Source organism: Neopelma chrysocephalum, unplaced genomic scaffold, assembly GCF_003984885.1.
Source record: "Neopelma chrysocephalum unplaced genomic scaffold, ASM398488v2 Primary Assembly neopelma1_80b, whole genome shotgun sequence".
NCBI classification, from domain to species: domain Eukaryota; kingdom Metazoa; phylum Chordata; class Aves; order Passeriformes; family Pipridae; genus Neopelma; species Neopelma chrysocephalum.
In genome coordinates, this window is record NW_020897742.1 from 13717421 (window position 1) to 13732621 (window position 15201).

The 15201-nt window shown below is 35.6% G+C and overlaps 1 protein-coding gene across 5 annotated transcripts in view; it reads right to left on the reverse strand.

Moving 5' to 3' along the window:
• The window catches only part of CSMD1 (CUB and Sushi multiple domains 1), a 1127710-nt gene that overhangs the window by 497904 nt on the left and 614605 nt on the right, over positions 1–15201 (reverse strand). The gene's annotated exons all lie outside the window — the stretch shown is intronic.

Below are 15201 nucleotides of genomic sequence, written 5' to 3' on the forward strand. Positions count from 1 at the left end.
AAAAGAAGGAAAATAGAAGCAACTACGTTGTTGTGTTACCTAATAGGTCAGTTCACAAAAAGAATCTACTTCCTTTGATAATACAATTAGTGTTTAAAAGTATTGAATTTTCAGAATAAAGATAAAGATCAAATGTTTTCAACAAAGCACTAATACTGATTCTGGTACTGGTACTTCACGCACATGGCTTAAAACTGTTTCACAAAATATTTTTAAGTCCAGAAGTCACAATGGTAAGACAGAATCTTACATTAACAGGGTGAAAATCTGTGTATGCCTGCATATGGATTTGGAGACTGTGCAGGAGACCATGCAAGAAAGAGAAAAAAGGTCGCCTTGGAGAGGAAAGGTTTTCTTTAAAACCTAAGATGTGCTGAGAGCATTAAACCATAAACTTCATAACCTTTCCTGCTGATTAAATTAAAAAGTCACTAGACTGATCTTTAATTAAAAAAAAAATTAAAGAAACTGAAAAGGAAAATGTCAGCAGAAATGTACATACAGAAGAACACCCAGACCAATGTGATTTTTGTTTTGTTCTTATCAGAAATTGAGACTCCAAACAGACAAGTTTCAACACTGTCCATTACAGAGAGGCTTCATAAATGAAAAAAGATTGTACCAAAAGCATATTATCCCCTCTCTCCTTTACTGGTGTGTTTTCAGTATTGACCCTTTGAAAATATTAGGACTTGACCTGGTTTCAGCTGAGAAAATTTTCTTCTTAGTAGCTGTACTGTGCTGTGTTTAGAAATTAGTATGAGAATAAAGGTGACAACACACTGATGTTTTTTGGTTGTTGCTGAGCAGGGCTTACCCTAAGTCAAGTACTTTTCAGTGTCTCATGCTCTGACAGCAAGCAGGAGCACAAGAAGCCGTGAGGGAGCACAGCCCAGACAGCTGATCTGAACTGGGCAAAGGGATATTCCGTATCAGAGAACAACATGCCCAGAATATAAACTGGGAGGAATTGACTGGGAGGCTCTAATTGCTCCAGGATGGTCTGAACATCAATCAGCGAGTGGTAAGCAATTGTATTGTGCATCATTTGTGGGGTTTTGGGTTTTATTGTGCTCTCTATCTTTCATAATATTATCATTACTACTATCATTATTATACTTTCTTTTATTTCAATTATTAAGCCATTCTTATCTCAAAACATGGGTTAAACCTTTTTCTGATTCTCCTCAGCATACCACTGGGGTTTTGACTGTGTGAGATTTTCACATTAACTGCCCTATTTTCAGTCAAATTACTTATTAATAAACGTGATTACTTCACATATATGAAATGAGAATGGCCATAATGTAAGTGTAGTGTCAAGTATGCAACTTAGTAACGTCAAGACATGTTTATAGCTTATGGAGAACAGGATATTTTAGTTTATGATTCATGTGATCTATTTTGATATCTACGTTTGGCAAGGTGAATCACAACTAGGCATTTTCAGTTTCTCTTTATTACCTATAAAGGAAACCTAAAGTGATGACCTCAGATTTAGACCTTTATTGCACTTCAGCTGTCTATGTTTGGTTAGAATAATCACACCCTAAATGTCTACAGTTTTCACAAAAATACCTCAAATGGATCAGTTTCACAAACAACTCAGTATCAATAAGCTCAAATGCTATAGCTGGAAGTGGGTCAAAAATTAAAAAAATAAATAAATTGACAGATAAATCCCATCCTGATGTTTCTCTTTCTTATAATAAAGAGGAGCTAACTCTATCGCTTTAGCCATTAAACATGTCAGTGTGCCCCTCGCGAAGCCTAGCCATGAAAATGCCCCAGGAGCATAGGGAGAAAATCACACAGGTAGGCCAATGATGACTTTAAAGTTAGTATTCAACAACTTAAACTCCAGAACTAAAAACCATAATGATCACACACCACTGCAACTAGATTTACAAATGAACTTACAACCCTAAGATTACACACTGAAAAGCACCTAGTAAATGAGGAGCTGATCACCAACTGAAGCTCCTGTCTGCCTTATACCCAGAATCCTACCCACCCACACTGCTCAGTTCCTAAAAAAGTTTATGTTTCTGACCATAATATCGATAACTCTGGAGTTGGAGAATGACCTACAAATGTGAAGACAAAATGGCAGGATTACTCTTTTCTAAGACAAGCTTTTGTCTATCTTGGCCTCAAACCCCTGAGCCTGTGTTTCTCCTGGGAAAGAGTAGATATTGTCCTAATCTTAAATTCATTGTATTTGTCCTTATAAGGAATTTATAATAACACAAAATAAAAGTAATATTGGCTGATTCTAAATGATACATTTAGAAAACTTCTACTATGGCTGCATTTTATAACTAATTTCAGAAACCTGACAATGCAGCTTTATGACTCCTCTAATTTCTGGGACAAAGAAGTCTGTATTTGCATTCAATTTAATTTTTAAAAATGTTTGGGATTAAACACAAAAAGCTTGTAGATGTGCAGAATTTTTATGAGGACTTTTAGAAAAATTAACCATTCAGGTACTAAATACAATTTCTATATGTGTTATATGCTTGCATGATAAATATTTCTAAAAGAGATTTCCCAGAACCTTAGTTTTTAGTCATTTTGAATAATAGTGAATGGAGCAAAACTCCAGTCCTCATTGATTTTAGGTATTCTGTCTGCTAAGTAAAACTGTGTTCTTTTGCACTTTAAAGACCTTAATATACAACAGACTGAAGATTGACTCATAAATTCATGAAAATCTGACAAGCATTTCATAACTTCTTGCAGCAATGCAAGCTTTAGGATAAAGTGACTATTTCACAAGAGTTACAAAAGTCATCACTAGAACCACTTTTATGGTGAGGAACAAGCGGAATTTACCTTGGAATTTATTGAGGTGGGTCCTTCCCAGGACTTCATAAATTTCTACAGTCTTTTCATTAGTCTTGTTTTGCTCCTGTATTAAGCAGAGAAACTAGGACGAAGTTTGCTTTGCTAGGACAAAGTTTCACACTACAACATGCTGAAACAAAGTATTTTGCAATGTGTGGTTGCCCTGAATGATGATTTCCCCAGCTATTCCCAAAGTCACAGAATGGACCTATGGAAACTCAGGATATGCACAAAAAATAACACAAAGGAGAAAGTGACCATCTACTATAAGGTAATGACTGCTACTTTTTCATTTTCTTCCATTTTCTAATGCACACCAGCTCAATAGTTTTCTTTTGAAAGTGAATAACCTACATAGTTGGTTTTCTGTAAGATACTTCTGTCTCCATTGTGGTATACTCTTCTGCCTTGTATACATGCATGCCTGCACACACACATGGTTTCTATACTTAGAGTTTACATTCTTGTTAGGCACAAGACTGACTTAAACTGAAAATCTAAATCTAATTAGGAAACAGAAATTAAGTATTCTTCTTCCTAAGTCTCTTGACAGGTCTGATTTAATAGTTATTCTAAGAACATGCTGCACTAGGGATTGGGTTGCCATCATTTATGATTTCTATTAATTGCATGCTGGTCAAACCTACATTTTGCAAAAGACTGCAGTAAACCCAAGCAGCTGCAACAGTCTACAGTCTATAATGGATAGTGAGCTAAGGACTAAGTATATATAAAGGACCTAAGGGTATGCTGGGAAGAACACAGATCTAATATTTGAGGTATCCAGGTTTAGGTTCTAGTTCCTATCTCAAGGATTTTTTTATTCACCCACTGAAGGTTTAATATAAAATTAATCAGTGCTATGAGCAGGGACTTCAAGCCTCAGTTTCAGCATCCTCATGTCAATGTTACAATTATAAAATATATACTAATGGTGTGTTTCTTCTTTGCTGCATCCTTTATTGCTTGCTGAAATTGGAACACTGCACATTGGCAAAGCTTTAGCAGGAGCAGCATGTGTCTCCACTTTGAATAGCCACAGAAAGGCAAGTTTTGACAACCTTAAGCAGATGAAGAAACAGAACCTGGATTTTCCATTGAGGTTTTTTTACCTCCCGCAGGCAGATAAGCTTGAAACTCAGCTGCTTGGTCACTTCCCTCAGGCCCAGTAGAATGGGGGAAGAAGAATGGAAGTATAACAGAAAGAAAACTTAGGGATCAAGATAAGCATTGTTTAACAAGTGAAGGAATTCTGGAAGAAGAGAGAAATAAAATAAGTAATGCAAAGGCAACCATTCCCAGCCAGACTGATGTCCAAGCAGTCTCTGAGCAAATGATGGCTAATGTTCCTAAACCCTGCTATGCTGCACGTTACTGCTGAGCATGACATTATATGGTATGGAGTATCTCTTTGGTTACTTCAGGTCATCTGCCTGGTTGTGTTCCCTCCCAAACTCTTGTGCATGCATGTCGTAGTTTGACTCCCAAAAAGGCCAATTTTCAAGCTCCCCACAATTTGCTTCAGTGTGAGAGAAGTTTTCAGACATGTACAACTACCAACATGGGGGAATTATATCAAAATTTATCACTAACACAATAAATACTATAATATATATACACAACAATCCTAACTATCTCTCCTATGGTAAAACAATATATTTATATAAATCATCCCTCCTTCCCTCCATAAAAAGTTCAGAAGGAAAGAAGAAGGTTTTTTTTTCACTTAAGGCCACAGCTCTAATTCGCAGTAGTTGGAAAATTCTTCTCTTCTTCTCTCTTCTTCAGAATGCAGGAGGGTCTACACCCACTTCTCGCCCCTAGGCCACGATTACCGAGGGTCTTACCATGGACTTCGGGGGAACACCTGTCTCACCATGTCTGCACCACAGAATACAAGGGGTTAAAGCTTAAAGTCTTTGTCCCCTGCCTCGTGGAGGTTCCTTCCATGGGAGTTTTTGGGGGGGGTCCCCTTAGTCTGAGGCTACCCCTCCTTTCCCAGGTCAAAAGGGTTCTGGGGGTTTTTGGCTCAAGTCCCTACCCCAAGAACTCTCCAGCAGATCTCTCTCCGTCTGCTCTGCCTCAGCTGGACACTGGTACCATCTGGGTCATTCCAGGTCCGCTCTGCTCCGCATTTTGTGTGCTGCTGCAGTTTCAGCATCATGGCTGTGTGCCCTAGCCCATCCCGGGCTACTCTGTGGCTGTGTGTTGCCACCGCCTCTCCAGGGTCATGGCTATCAGCCCGACCCGCTCTGGGCCACCCCTCGGCCCGCGTTGGCTTGGTTCCAGCGCCATGCCTGCCCACTGGGGACCTGGCTCCAGCCTCCTGCTGGCCACTCAAGCCCCGCGCCATCACCTCTCGCTGGCAGTGGGGGGAAAAAAAACCCTAGCCTTTGGTGACAGCACCCGGTCCAGTTTTAACACCACACCAGGCTCCTGCAGCCTGGTCGGGCAGGGGGGGAAGGGGGTGGACAGATGGGGGAACTGGCCCCCACAAGGGGGCCCGCCAACTCCTCTGCTCTCTCTCTCACCTCATGGCGTCCAACTTCCAACTGCCGCAGCTTCTTTTTTCCGGTTTGTGTAATATGTTAATTTTGCAGGGGCGCACTACAGCTTTCTATTGGCTCTGCATTGGAAACTCACTTGGGATTAACCATTTTCCAGCCCCAGGGGAGGCTGGACGAGTCAAAATTATGACAATGCACCAGTCTGTTCACTGAGGGACAGACTGAGAAACAGAGATGGCCCTGACATCACGCACACTGCTCGGCAAGAGCTAAAACACCCACGTTACCAACACTGTTTAAGCCACAAATCTAAAATGGTACAATATGAGCTGCTACGAAGAAAATTAACTACAGCCTAGCCAAAGCCACTGTGCCCATTTATAGAGTAAAAGCTTAGATAGCTGGCAATATGTAGGATGGAGAAAACAAAACTACCTGTAGACTTTGGAAGAAGAGAATAAGCCTGCAACAATCCAACATCAACCATGGATTCTGAGGTAAAAGAGATGAGTGAGTGTCAAGAGAGGAAACGTGTAGACTTTCAGGCCATTATATTTTAGAGATCCCTATTGATTTTTACTATATTTACCATTCAGATAGCATTCTTGTATGCAAGAGAACTGGTATCTGACATAAATATTTGTAAATTAGGAAGTGAAATGAAAAATTTTTCATCTGATTTTATACATAAATGACTAGCAGTGTGTCAGTGACTGTAAGTGGAAACTATAAAATTGCAGTTAGCATATGGAATGACTGACATTAAAAAGTGAAAATTTCTGTTACCAGATGTGCTTCCTAAGGTGTAAGGGCAAAGTTCTCAAATGAGGGACTTCACTACCTTCACTGAATCAAAGCTCCTACTGACAAACCTTACGCCCTGGTTGTGAATGACAGGCAGGCACTGAGGGGTAGAGACCAACAGATACTGTAAGGGTGAGGACCTAAGAAAAGCTGGAGGTGGAGAAGAAGTCAGATGGCAGGATGACTTACCTATCAAGAATGAATAAATTTTGTAATATCTCAAAAAACATTAAAAGGAAGCTCTTATTACAAAATAAGTAGTCACATTGACTACTGCGACATTATTCATACATGACAAATTATCAGTAAGTTTTTTTATCAAGCTTTCAAAATCACATTTCTATGAATTACAATTCTGACAATTTTGAACAAAGGATTTCATCAGAATTTTTAGTTTGATTAGGCAAAATCTGTCATCTTCCCTCTAATACTGAACTCTCTTTGACCTTCTTTAAGTCAACTCTTGACATGCAATGGTAGATCAGAATGTATTAAAAGTCACTATGAACCAGAGAGTCAGTATTCTGGCTGTAATCAGTATCTTCTTAGTGAAAGATTATGAAGTAATATTTTAAAGGTTACTTTTGAGTGGATAATCTGCCTACCTATCCATCTTTCCAAAGGGAAAGTCACCATAATATATAGCAGACTCACATATCAAAGTATATCAGCAAAAACTAAAAATATGTGAGGAAGGCTCAGACACTCCATGTATTACAGATCATGTATTGAAGAAGACGGAAACTGAATGACTTGCCCGAGGCTGCACAGGAAGCTTGTGATAACTGAATCAAGGTTTGGCTATAATGCTTTTTTTCTACATTGTGAGTCCACTTGCAAATTCTTTGAGAGACAGAATGATTTCCTTGGGGACCCAGCCTACCTTCTGCCTCTCCAGACTGCCAGAGCTGACCAGCTGCAGGAATCAGTACACCTCCTGGGAGACAGAGTGCTTGAGGGATTTGTACTTCCTCCAATTCAGTAAGAGATGGAATTAATGTGAATTAATGTGAAATATGGATGCAATCTGCCGGTCAGTGTGTGCAAGCAACTCTCACAAACAAGGGTATACATTGTAAAAACTTAAACAAAGACTTGTCAACTTTGCCTGATGATATGAAAAGCATAATAATTATATGTTTATATTAACAGCAATACATATGTTATATATTTTAATAGGAAAAGTTAAATTTACAGTTTTATAACTAATATATAAAGTATTTCAAAGTCTGACCATCTACAGTCTTTATTATTAAATATTCAAATTATGGATATATTTCAGGCTTAAATATGCGAAGATAGAAAAAAATCAATCCCTTATTTAACAAATCCATACGAGCACAGTCATAAGCAAATTCTATTTTCAAAACATGTTTGAAGAGTTATAACATGTGAAGGAAGATATAATGGCTGGATATTGGAGAATTTTGACTGTTTTTACTCTTAAACACTGAATGTTGTAAAGTAAATCCATTCTTTATGAAATCAGGAATCTAAAAGTATGAAGAAGACAGCAAGAATGGCTGTATATCATCAGTTTCTGATCACAGGCTGAAAGGAATTGAAGCACTCCAAAAAAATTAATCTTTAATCAATATTGAAAATCAGCAGAGGCAGTTCTACTTGCCTCACAAGAAATATAACCATGTCTGAAATAAATGAAGTGGCCAAAGCAAGCTTCATATAGGAAAACATATACCTCTGACACTGACTATGACTATGATATGCCATAGTCATTATGGCATAGAAAGATCTCCCTGGAAAACCCCATGCTCTCTGTTGCACATGCATAAGCTAGAATGCTACAAAACTGGTGAGCAGTTCAGAAGTGTGTGAACAAGCAAAGACCAAACAGAGAAAAAGAATAATGAACATTCAGAGCTAACAGACATCAAAGTAAAAAACAAACTAAACCAAACCAAAACAAGAAACCCACAACTTTTTCCATTGCAAGTCAAACTACACTGCTGTTCTAGAACGAGATTGTTATGACTCAAGCAAACAGTTGGCTACCACCACAGGATCACCCTGGAGAAAGCCATGAAGGATTCCAGCCTCTCTGGAACCCTCATAGCTTCAATCTGTGACTATCATCTGTACAATTTCATCAAGAAAAGGAAATCAGTCATCCTGATATCAACATTATGGCTGTATGAAAAACATTGTAATTTTATCACTACCCTGTAAGCCCCAGTTTCTGATACAGGCTGTTTAGTTACATGAGACGAGGAAATTTTTTTTATTTTGTTTGTTTCCTAGTGCCTGCCATCAGGGGGAAGAGTAAAACTCACAGTGAAAAATAACCTTCCATATTGCCACCAACCTTAAAAAACAATTCTAATTATATGTCTGAAACTTTCTGGTCCTAATAAGTGTTTACATATTTCTTATTTAATTTCCCACAAAATAATTTTTCTCAATTTGAATTAATAAATGTAATCACTTATAGACAGGATTCAGGTTACTATTCTCAAATACTGTGCGTCATACAAATAGTTCTAGTTTCATTTAGCATTTGATTTTCAGTTCCCTATAAAAATAATGATTGAAACAATATTTTACACCATATTCATTTCACACAGTACGTTTTTCTACTTCATTTAAATCTACAGGCATCTTTCATCATAGTTCTTACTAAAGCAGAGCAAGAATTTTTCTTCTCTCCTTTCCTTCTTCTTCTGTCTCACAGCCTGCTAAATTTGTTGGTTTTTAGCATTTCTCAGTAAAGTCCCCAGACTGCATGATAAGAAAATGTTGAATCTTATTGATGCTCTTCAATTCTGTTTTGGTATGTTGTTACTTGGAAATTACTGTCTTATTCTGTACAAGAGTCTCTATTGACTGAAAATAAAACAGGTGTACAAAAAACCCACCTTAGCTGATTGTAATTATAAGCTAATAATTATAGATACAAGCAAAATAAATTGCAAACAAAAGCCAATAAAAGATCTCTCAGTTAAACAGGGGTTTTCATGGATTTATTGCACAGCCCACTAGTAGTGGGCCAATCAAAAGGCAAAGCTGCGTTGGAAACTGGAATCATTAATATTCCAGCACAAAAAGTAGCAAAACCAACAAGAAACTCTCAGACAATAGATCCTTTAACTATTTAGGTATTTCTATAATATGTTTTATGTATGTGCTTTATACTATGTTTGATGTCAATAACATATTTGGTCACACATCTATACAAGTACTCTGATCAGCAGTGATGGAAAGAATTGCACAAATACCAAAACACTAAATCACCCACATTATATGGTAAAGAAATGGCATAACTGGTAAGCAAATAACTACTCTGAAAAAAACCAAAACAAAACAAAAGATGGAGTTTACATAAATACAAATGCACATCTTGAAACAGATTTCTGGGATGAAGACATTCATTAATGATAACATATAATGTTAACACCAGCTGTACTCGTGCTTTATGTATTCTGATTCATGTTTGCTCTCATCAAACGTGTAAAAGGGGTATTGGTTTTTCTACAGCTTCCCAAATGAGGATAGTGAAAGAGAATAGCAAAAATAAAAGAAGAGGTAAATATGTTCTGAATTTGCTCAGCACTCACTCTCCTACTTTTGCTAAACTAAATATTTCCTGTATGTTGAATGCATCTGTATCTAGGGATGTGAAATCTAAATACGTGGCATGAAACTTTTCTCTGTTGATATTTATTCATCACTATCCCTAACTCCTGACAGTTTAATCACTCTACTCCTCTATATCAATTAGTCATTTCTATAAAAAGTTATATCTGCAAACTTTTGCACCACTAGATTAGACTTGTCTTTTTGTAAAGCTTCATATTTTGTTCCTTTGAGATATTAATTTCCCAAGTCTTTGAAGTATCTTCCTATTGCATAGAAGTAAAGAAAATTCTACCCCCACCATGATTCTGAGTTTACTCCAACAGGAGTTCCATGACTGACCTCAAAAGTCTTCCACAAAAAAAACCAAAACCCAAACTATTAGTAAGATTTGAGTAAGCTATGGCTTGCTCTGTATTGGAGCCATTCCAAATATAGCTAGATTTTTTGTATTATTGTGGCAGTCTGCAGCTAAGTTTTGTAGGAATTATTCCAAATATATTAGTGTTCTGGTTTTGATACAGAGAAAGACAAATTATTTTAATATACTGCTAGTAGGAAAACAGCTCAATATTGCTAATTAAGTTATTTGTCAGATCCTCTGTTTCAGTTTTATTATATACATAGGCATTTTGCCTTTTTTTCCTAAACCATTAGAAATATAAAAACAGATCAGGTAATGTTCTGTTAGTACACTGCTTATCCCCAGAGTACACTATTATGTATGCAGTTAGCTAAGTAGATGCTATGAAAGGATATCTTAAAAATTTAAATTAATTAAAATATTTTCACATGTTTAGATCTGGTTTGAGCATGCCACTGAAGCAGAGTGTGGTTCTAGGGATATTAAATACATAGAAAATATCTTTAATAATTTAGATTATTAGACATATATGGTGAAACAATATAATTTAAGAATTTTAGTAATAACTGTAGTATCTATCTTTCGACAGGAATGTGATTTGTTGGGTTTTGGTTTTGGTTTTGTGTTTTTTTGTGTTTTTTTTCAAATAAAGAAGAAAGACCCTAGAAAAAACCCTATAATTTTCAATAGCAATGTTGGGTCCTCTTTTGTCTATAGCAAAAATGTATTGCAAAGAAGTATTTCCACTGTTTACACCCAAGAATAACTTAAATCACTTTTTTCACTGCAAAGTTGCCATTTATAGGATAGACGTCTACAAGAAATAATAGTACACAATAAAAAGTACATTAGAAAGGATGAAAACAACAGGCTAATATTTGCAGTGAGTAAGCTGTAGGTATTTTGAAAACTTGAATTATGGTAAGTTTTTTAATTGTTGAGGGGATTAGGAATACACACAGCTTTAAGGAAAAAATATTTTTCCAATGAACTAAAAAAATTAAGTTTACCTCTTATGTTATGTGTTAATAACATGTATTTGACCCTTTTGTCATCTGAATTTTTAAAGGAGGTAAAAGATTTCATCCGGAAAGTGCATGGCCAGGAGTCATTAATATTATTTGACATTACCTTGTAAAAGCATTACAGGGGATGATACTGCTCATGCAGCATGTCTTCATTTTTCTTTTTCATTGGCCATTTTTTCTGGTGATACATAAAAAAACCTGCAACAACTTCAGTTTTTTTATATCACAGACTGGCATAATTTGGAATTTATCTATCTATATCTGACAATTTTTTCCACGGATGTCAATGTCAGGCTGTTTATAGTAATGGAACACTAATACCCCTATGCAAATTTAGTGATTGGTAGTATATGGTAGAAAAAATTACTATGTTTTTGTGCATACAAAAAATATCACAATTTAAGAAAAAGAGTTCCATAGGAAAAATAAGCAGTATTTTTCTATTTAATCAATATGATTTCAAATACTCTTTTTTTTCTCCTATAAATCTAGATATTACACCCAGATTCAACACTTGTCAATAGTAAAAGCTTCATACAGTGGATGAATTCATTCTACCTTCTTTTCTTTTAGTTGGGTGCCAAAATGCCAAACTCACCTTACAGACCACTTGAAATTTACAACAGCCCTAACGATGGCAAAAAACCATGATGTAAAATGCATTCCCAAGAGCTGATACTGCTGACCTCTGTCAATGGTATATCTTTCACTATACCTCATCCTTTTCTATCTTTTTGCATTCTAGCATGCCCCATGTGCTAAAAAGCTAAAGTGTCTCATCTTATAAAGCCAGCTCAACATTGAGTGAATGTGTCCAGTTGGTGAGGACATCCCTGATGAAGGGAACAGGCTGCATTTAGAAATTTGGGGTTTATTTCTTTATGTATTTCTTCACACATTCCATTGACCTAAGCCAATGGGGAAGCAATAAGAAGAACAGAAGCAGATACTTCACCTTTCTCTTTAAAGACAGAAAGTGAGCAGGAATATCAGAGTTCAAATAAATTTGCTTAACTTATACTAGTGCTGCTGTTGCTACCCTAGCTTTCCCTGTATTTCATTTAATATATGAACACCAGCAGACTAGATTTTTAATGGCCACCATTATCAACAAAAATAAAAATCATTTTAAGCTATTAACAAAAAATTATAACATTTGTAGTCTTCATTTAAATCTCTTCACTTAGATAAGACAATTTACACAGTCAGCTGCAGTCAGTCAATGAGAGAGATTGATTCCTTCATCCACTGAAGACTTTCTTTTATATTGTCATATTTTAATCCAAAATTATATACAATACTATTCCTTCATATATGCACTCTACTGTGGGTTTTTGGTGCTTTTTTCCACTGATGGACAGTCTGTTTGTTCCAAATAATTTCCACAGCCAATCCTAACAATTGATTTACCACCCATTGGAATCTTATTCATTAATTTTTAATCATCTTTCACCTCTTTATTAACCCCTCCTGTTATTTATCTATTATAATCTACCTTTGTTCTTACTCACCTTCAATGATTTCAACATAGATTAGTTTTTAGTATGTGTAATCACCTAAGACACCAGTTTAACTACAATGAAATATCCTTTAAAAGCAGTACACATGTGAAGATTGATACCAAAAGTATAAATAAAGCAGTATGTAACTTTGACTTCCATTCTGAAATTTAGAAACTTAAAAAGTCTTCAATTTGCCTTTTTTTAAATTAAATATTATCACTTAATTTTAAATGCTATTTGTTCAACTATGTTTCATAAATATTGGCACCACCACAGAAAGTGGTTATGCCCGAGCAGTTCCATTACTTAAGTACCAGCAGTAAGATGAGCAACTCACTCAGGTAAGTGTTCTGCCAGTTGTAAAAAGATGTCATACAGGCAGCAATTTGAGGATCAGGGACTTCCTAAGACCGAGGGAGATTCTTTGTATTTACAAAAGGCTACACTGTGCCCAAAAATAATAGTAGTCTATGGCAACAACTAAGTCTAATTCTAGTCATTTCTCATTTGATCATAGCAACATGTAATTCTCTAACAGCAGTGCTGGTCTCTCTCTGCCTGCATTTCTGATAAATCATTTTTCATGCACTGAGTTCTTGGAATGCATTTTACAGGTGATAAAATACAAAGCGTTCACCAGAAATGGAAAAAAAAAAAAAGAAAAAACTCATAGAGTTGACAATGTCTGGTATATTGCAAAAATAATTTATCTTCTGTTCTTATTCAATTACAATTCCAACTAACCTAAAAACAACAAGAGTCCTATTAAGACTGTATTATATTATTAAAGACTTAGTAACACACAACTTCAATTCTACAAGTTAATTACAGTTAGATTTTCAAATCATCTCCCTGTGATAAAATTGTAATCTGTCCTCAGTATACAGTGGCACTAGTTTGAAAATAGATTGTTCTTCCAAGATGCAGCTTTCTTTAAAAAATATTTTTTTAATATGCAAAATAAAAAGTACTGTTTTGGTTTTAATTCATTACTGAGGAAAAAAGTAGAGAAAAACTTCAAAAAAGGGGGACAAAATTGAACCAAACAACTTAGAAATATCTCAATTTGAAAATGAATCCCATTGCTACCCCATAAATTTTTAAAGAGAGCTATATATTTTTAGACTGATTCACACATCCATGCTCTCCTGTGAGATACGGAAAATGATGTAACTGCTGGAAAAGAATCTACTTTTAGCATATCACATGAGCCATGCAATATCTCTATAAAAAGCCTTTGAAAAGACCAATAAAGGAAATTTCATGTATTATGGAGAAGTAAGTGAGTCCAGTCAGTCAAGATACCATTCCAATACACAATTTATAAAATGCTAATCCTGTAATAAGGAACTTAAAACTTAGCTAGGTTCAACTAAACAAAGTACAACATGACAAATGAATATATTAGATAGAATATAGAATAACAAAAACTGATTTTTAAGCATGAATATAAGTTATGCAATATCCACAAGCTGTACAAAATCTTACTAAAAGAATCCAAAGACATATGGCATGTTTTTCACTAAGATAAAACTCTAAGTTAACTTTAATAATAAACTGAGGCATATATAGTTTAGAGTTTGACCGATAATATTTATTCCTGTTTATTCCTTACTGTATTTATAATGTCCAATGATTACCTAGATAGTAGGATATACTGAAAAATGTTTTGTGTCCTACGAATCGCAGAAATTGTATGGGCTTTTTCAAATTTTTTTGTTTAATTATTTTTTTAACTTTTTTTTTTAACTTCAAGCATTTTGTTCACATGCTCTCTGAACTCTTTCTGAAATGAACAGCTTATAGCCTGAAATTAAACAGCTTTTTGTGGAGGAAATAAATTTCTTTTTGTTTATTTTATATGCAATTGAATTTGCAGGAGGGAGGAAGGTTTCCAGATTTGCCTATTTAAGTTTGTAGAAGATAGATATCTAGTTTTATATAAAAATTCAGCTGTAAAATAAATACTGAAGTAATTTATTTGGGAAACTAACCTACTCTACAACTGTAGCACTTGGAGCTGAAGATTTCTGTGGGTGTGATTGTCTTTTGGGGTTTTTTTTCTCTATATAATACAGTATGAAGGTATAAAAAGTTAGCACAGTTAGAGGATTTACAATTAGCACTTGTGGGTCTCAGGAACGTCTAGGAGACACAGTCTATTGAAGTGCCTCAACCATGAATCTCTCCCTAATTACTTGCATAGATTATATTTAGAAAGGGAAGTTTCTATCATATTGCTTAGCAACAGGAAAGAAATTCTCATTAGATTATCATGTCATTATCCACTCGGCTCAGCCAGCTCACCCTCATGTATTACTGAATATATAAACAAGCAGATCTCAAAAAGCTGACCAAAAAGAAGACATGAGACTTTGCAACAGGTAGAGCTAAGCCTCCATGTGGACAATTCTCTGTCCAAAATCTCAAGGATTTGGTAAAAATGGGGGAAAATAATTCCTCAAAACGAAGACTCTGAAACACAGCATCTATGGTTGGGCAGGATAAGAAGTAAACTGCCTAATTTATATAAGTTGAAATCTAAGTCAATTTAG